The 6,000-nt window shown below is 38.6% G+C and overlaps 1 pseudogene; it reads right to left on the bottom strand.

Annotated features, from left to right (window-relative positions):
* Positions 1 to 1,108: 1,108 nt before the first annotated feature.
* The window catches only part of LOC133085542 (von Hippel-Lindau disease tumor suppressor-like), a 5,408-nt pseudogene continuing 516 nt past the window's right edge, over positions 1,109 to 6,000 (bottom strand).

Genomic DNA, 6,000 nt, shown 5'->3' with positions numbered 1-6,000 from the left:
AGCTACCAAAAAAGGATGCCTGATAGAAGTATTGAATTTGAGTTAATGAATTTAAGTCCAGCCTATAGGAAAGGATCTGTACATGGATAAAATTAGAAAACATTCCAGGCTACCCTCTGAATCCACGGTGTGTTAGCAGTAACTTCCGAGAGGCTGGAGGGCTTTGTCCTCTCCTCCAGCCAGGTGCAAAGTGTCACCAGATCCTGCCTGATGAAAAACTGCTGAATCGAACGAAAATGTCATGGATTTACAAAAAGGAACAGAAGTACCCACATTTGGCAAAAACCTATTTATAGTACAGGAGTAGCTCTTTAATAATATGACAAGGGGACGGCTATTTTCTCCTATCTTCTGTGCAGATAGCAAGTTTCAAAAAAGCTATCATCAATAAGAACTGTAGAAAGCTAATCCTGGCTTAGAAATAAAACAGCCCTGAGACAACAGTGGATGGAGACAAGCCACGATTTAGAAAATTATAAAAACTGCTTTGTATAAAATTGATGCCCTTGAAAACATTCATTTACTGTATATACTTTAAGGTCCCCACTACCACCCGCCCTCAAAAAAAAGGGTGAAAACCTCTAACACTTTCTACCAAAGTAGCCACTGGTTTGTTCATTCAACAAACACTGAGGGAAGGCTCATAACGTGCGAGGCACTGGAGTCTCAAAGAGCCGACGGCTATGCCCCTGCCCCAAGGACACCTTGGTCTCTCAGAGTGGGACATGGGCACATCACCAACCATGATACAGGAATGAAAAGCAGACGCCACTGCTTTCCTACAACTCAAGAATAAGCTACAATTCTCACTGAATTACTTACACAAAAGTCCTTACACAGAAACTTTCCTGACTCACTAGGAGACAAAAATGCAACTCCTTTCCCTTGATAAATACTTCTAGAAGGGACAGGCATTAAATTACATTTTGTGATATTTGCCCTTAAACATCACAGTGCCCAGTAGTGAGGTCAGTTAACTTTCTTTTAAGCTATGGAGCATTTTTACTCAAAGAATGAGACACTTTGAAGCCGAGAAAAAGTGACCAGCCCTAGATCTAGATGGAGACTTGTCAGGACTGTCAAAAGCCGAGACCCAGGAGTGTACATTTCAATTAAAATCTTCAGTCTCCTCTGCCATCCACTGATTTTCAATATGCTCCTGGGGCAACCGCTCCAGGTCCTTCCACACATTTGGGTGGTCTTCCAAATCTTCGTAGAGGGATCCTCACGATGTCCAATCTCCTGTAATCCTCAGGCTTGACTAGGCTTCGCACAACCTGGAGGCACCGCTCTTTCAGGGTGTACACTGGCAGTGTGATGTTTGCAAAAATAGGCTGTCCATCAACATTGAGAGACGGCACAAACAGCTCGGTTTGGTTAACTAGAAGCCCATCAGATGTCCCAGCATCTCGGAAGAGCCAAAGATGACCCCGGCAGCTATGGATGCGGCGGCCCGTGCCGGCGGGCAGCCTCGGGTAGGGCTGCAGCTCGCCGTCGAAGTTGAGCCACACGGGCAGCACCACGCGCGGGCGGTGGTTGCAGAAGATGACCTGGGACGGCTCGCGCGTGTTCACTGAGTGCAGCATCGGCCGCGGCCGCCCTGCCTCCATCTCCTGCTGGGAGCCGGGCTCCTCCGGGTGGGACTCTTCCGGGCCGGACTCCTCCGCGTCCCCCTCCTCCGCGCCGGCCTCGGCCTCTTCCGCGTTCCCCGCCTTCCGGGGCATTACCTCCCGGAGCCTAAAACACGGTAATTCGATATTTTGTCGGGTGTCAATGGTAACAGTAAAGAAAACAAGCTATGTCTTTTGATTGATTGATTAATCTTTATACACAGAATGACTTTCTAGACATATGGCCTCTAAAGGACAAGGTATTTCATTTTTAAATGTAATACCATTAGTTTCTGCTGAGAAAATTTTATAGGCAACTAGTTGAAGTTTACAGAGAGAATACCTTCCGTTAACCAAGTATAATAATATAGACAATGTATCAATTACGCTGCAAGAGACTAGGAAACTATGAGATAATCAACTATTTAAAACATTTAACAAAGGCAGAAGAGTTAACAAATTTGAGACTATAGCAAAATTCATTTCAGTTAAATCATTTACACTATATGAAGTTCAGCAAATTATGTGGGTTAACTGAAAATAGTTAACTGAAGCTAACGTAGCCCAATTCATTAAGTACTATGGTGATAAGGTATCTGAAATCAACCCGTAGATAATTATATGAAAGCTTTTTTGTTGTCATTTATCTTAAATAAGACTTTTTAAAGCCTCATATTGAAGTGCTTGTAAGAAAAGCACTTTTTTATGTGCAGGGAGAAGCTGGGAAACATGAGTAAGAGTAGGCACATGATGACTACAGAGCAGTGGACGTCCACAGCTATCAGAGCTGCTGTGCCCACTACAAGACAAAGTGCCATTTTACCAGCCATGTCTCCGATGAGGCGGTCGCCTTCCTGTCCTCTGTATTCTTAAAATAAGCCTCCAGCATTTAAGATAACGTGAATGTGCCTTTGTTCCTTGCAGCTAAATAGGAGCCTGTCCAGACTGTTCTTAAAAAATCCAGACCCACCGTATACAGCATATTAAACCAAATAATTCAAGCATAAGAAACACCACATAAAAGGGGGTTATACAGCCTGAGACTTTGGCATTTACTTTAATTCAGGAAATTTTTTTAATGTGCAATGAAAATTACTACATAGTTGTTCAAAAGATAAATGAAAATGTGAGAAGTTAAGCACCCACAGAGTCTTCTCAATGCCATTTTAAAAAGCAAGCATTCTTCAAACTGTACTTTAATTCAAGAATCAAGTGTAGGTTGGGAAGGCATTAATAACTCTTATTTTCCTAGGTTCTTTATCTCAAAGCAAGAGTAATTTTCAGCCCATAGAGTTCATTTTTAAAGATACCTCAATTATATTTTTTTCTATATATACACGTGTGAATCTTCTTGTCATAACTGAAATAGGTTATTAGAAGAGGCTATATAGTGTACCTAATTCAACTTGATAAAAACAGACGCTGTCAATTGAACCATGAGAGCTTTGTCTCTCATCAATCTGAGGATCTGTGTAAACACAAGCTTTCAATTATTACTCAAGAAAATCACCTCAAAAATCACATTAACCACTAATAATCACTTCTGTTTCCTTGACATCCAAGTACTTTTTAAAAGCTTACACTTTCCAGCTGTAATTATTTTGAAGCTTAGCATTCATATCTTTGCATTTTTAAAGCAATATGCAGTTCTTAATATTTTTGAAAAGTCAGTAAATGGTTCTGTATTATCTTGAATTTACAGCTGACAAAAGGATTTAGACAAAAAGAGATGAATTTCTCAAGGATACACAATGAATCAGTGACAGAACTAGGATAGAAATTTTTTACTTTCTAGCTTCTAGGTCAGAAAGCTACAAGTATTCAAACCATTTGGATAAAGTTTTTTAATGCATTTCCGTATCATATCACTGTTCTGGAAATCCCTGTAGAAGACAAAAGTCTTTGCCTAAAAGTTGGTTCAGTATCTCCTCTGGCAGTACAAAATAATTTGCAGATGGTACAACTGTATCTGTTTCAGGGAACAAGCACTTTAACAGGCTGTTAAGGAGACTGGGAATGTTTCCTCACATTTAATACATCCACTCACAGTTAGGAAACCTTTGAGGCATTAAGAGAAAGGGGTTATAAACCCAGATGGGATCTTAGGTGAGCTTACAACCACGTAAACTGTTAACAGTACCAGAAAACAAAGACAACACGCTATGATTTCTTATAGAGAAGTGCACATTTCCAGGGTAGTTTTCTTCTGAAGAAATAAACTATAATAAATTATTTTATTTTCCAAGTGAAAAATATTCCCCTAATAAGCATCCATACAAGCTCCATTTTCTTTATGGTTACACTTCTTTTATTTATTGTTTGTTTTTTTTTTAGATACCCCCAAGTAAACCTGGTATCTAACACTAAAACTACCATAATGACAGTTTTCTACTCTGAACAATACTTTCATACATTAAGATTTCTGAAAGTAAAGTGGTATGGTTTTAAAATGTAGCTTGTGTTTATGAACACTGCCACAACCCCTCTTCTCCCACAAAACATTAATTTCATAAATATTTAATATTAAAATCATGTATTTACAACTTGGTGCCATTTTATTATAATCAAGTTGACAATACAAATAGCTTACTTTAATAGGTAACCAGTATTTGGACACCATATTTTAATTCTGAAAACCCACTGTTAAACACAAATATTTTCTATTTTAACTCTGCCCAGTAAGCTTCAATTTCACATCTAAAGCAAATCTATCAAGTGCTTCACACCCTATCTTCAAAATGTATTCATGAAAAATTTGCTATCAGCTAAAGCACTACATTGTCAGATGTAACCATATAGCAAGTCACGTCAGCTTAATTCAATTTTGTTACTTTTTGTCTATCTTTCTACATTTTCTGCTCTTAAGATTCTGGCTGTATTCAACTGTCAACAATTACAAAGACTGATAACCAGTGTAATGGAGGGTCCCTTGCAAATACTGTTAGTAGGAATGTAAATTGGCAGGCTTTTTGGAGTTCAGTTTGGCAGTAATTAACAAAATTTTATATATACACAGCGTTTAACAAATTTATGTGTAGATTAGGTTTATTCAACAGAAATACCAACCTGAGTGAGACAAGATATACACACAAAGATCAATGCAGCATTGTTTGAAATAGTGAAAAATGAAACGAAACTGTGCAGAAGTTAACAGAGCAGGCCTGAGACTGCTGTCCTAAAAAGGCTTTCTTTGCAAGGTTGGTCCTAGGCAAGAGTCTGAGAACTTGGCAAGTAAACAGTTCTCCACACTGATATAAAGCCTTCCCTAAAGACCCACACCTGGGTAAATGAAGGCATCATGGAACTGATGTACTAGATAACCCAGACTGCCCCGCACCTGAGGCTCAACTGGTTTCAAATAAACTTTCCTTACTGTTTAAGCCATTTTGAAGTGAGGTTTTACTTCTTGCAGCCAGTCTGGATCTCCATCTCTGTTGGCTTACAAAAAACGACTCTGTAATTATAGGCCAGAGCCCTGTATCTGTACCCCAGATGCATTACTAACTCTGTGAATGTGGACAAGGCACTTACCATCCGGAGGTAGAGTTTCTTCACTGTACAAGTGAAATGATACCTTTTAAAAGTACTGTTGTGAAAAAATAAGAGGGCAACTCACTGTGTTAGTTGTACAATGTCTGTAAACTTTAATGTTTATACAAATCCTAGCAAATAACCTGGTATGCAAGTGGCCAATGATGGATCCCAACGTTAGAATATTTAAACCCCAATGTTAGAATATTTAAACCCCAGAAGATCTGCCCAATATCCACATCATGAAAACTGCCCTATCTGTTACCAGAAACATCTGAAGTCAAGGAAAACAAGGGAAACAGTCAAGGGAAACAATTATGTTTCACGGCTAATGTGACAGCACAGATTCTAATAAGTGAAAGTTTTGTCTGGGCTAGTGTTAGTATTTTGATTTTAAAAGATTACACACGTTTTCACTCACAGGGCATTTGTAGAATTCCTGAATATACCACACTGGAAAACAACATGGAGTTTAATCAATTTTAAGACAGGCTGAGCCAGCCACATGATGTGAGATGGTCTGCTATCGGCAGCAATTCAAACACCATGGCTAAAGCAATCTCCGTTTAAATCTCTCAAATGAGAAATTAACAGAGAGGCACAGTCATGAAGCTATAGAATTTTTTTCTTTAAGTACCAACTTTCTGTACCAGACACATTCTGAAATTTACATTACTACTCTTAAAGCTTTTATTAGAAATAATCAGTATTTAAATGTTGTACCTAAACAATGTATTGAGTAATCATATTGTATGTATAAATGGACAAATACATACATATATCTATAACTACACAAATATACATGTATACATACAGACGTGTTAGGCCAAAGAGAGCTTTAAAACAAGCACAAAAGAAT

Source organism: Eubalaena glacialis, chromosome 2 (assembly GCF_028564815.1).
Source record: "Eubalaena glacialis isolate mEubGla1 chromosome 2, mEubGla1.1.hap2.+ XY, whole genome shotgun sequence".
NCBI lineage: Eukaryota > Metazoa > Chordata > Mammalia > Artiodactyla > Balaenidae > Eubalaena > Eubalaena glacialis.
The sequence above is the reverse complement of the archived record's forward strand: the minus strand, read 5'-3'. Positions and strand labels throughout refer to the sequence as shown.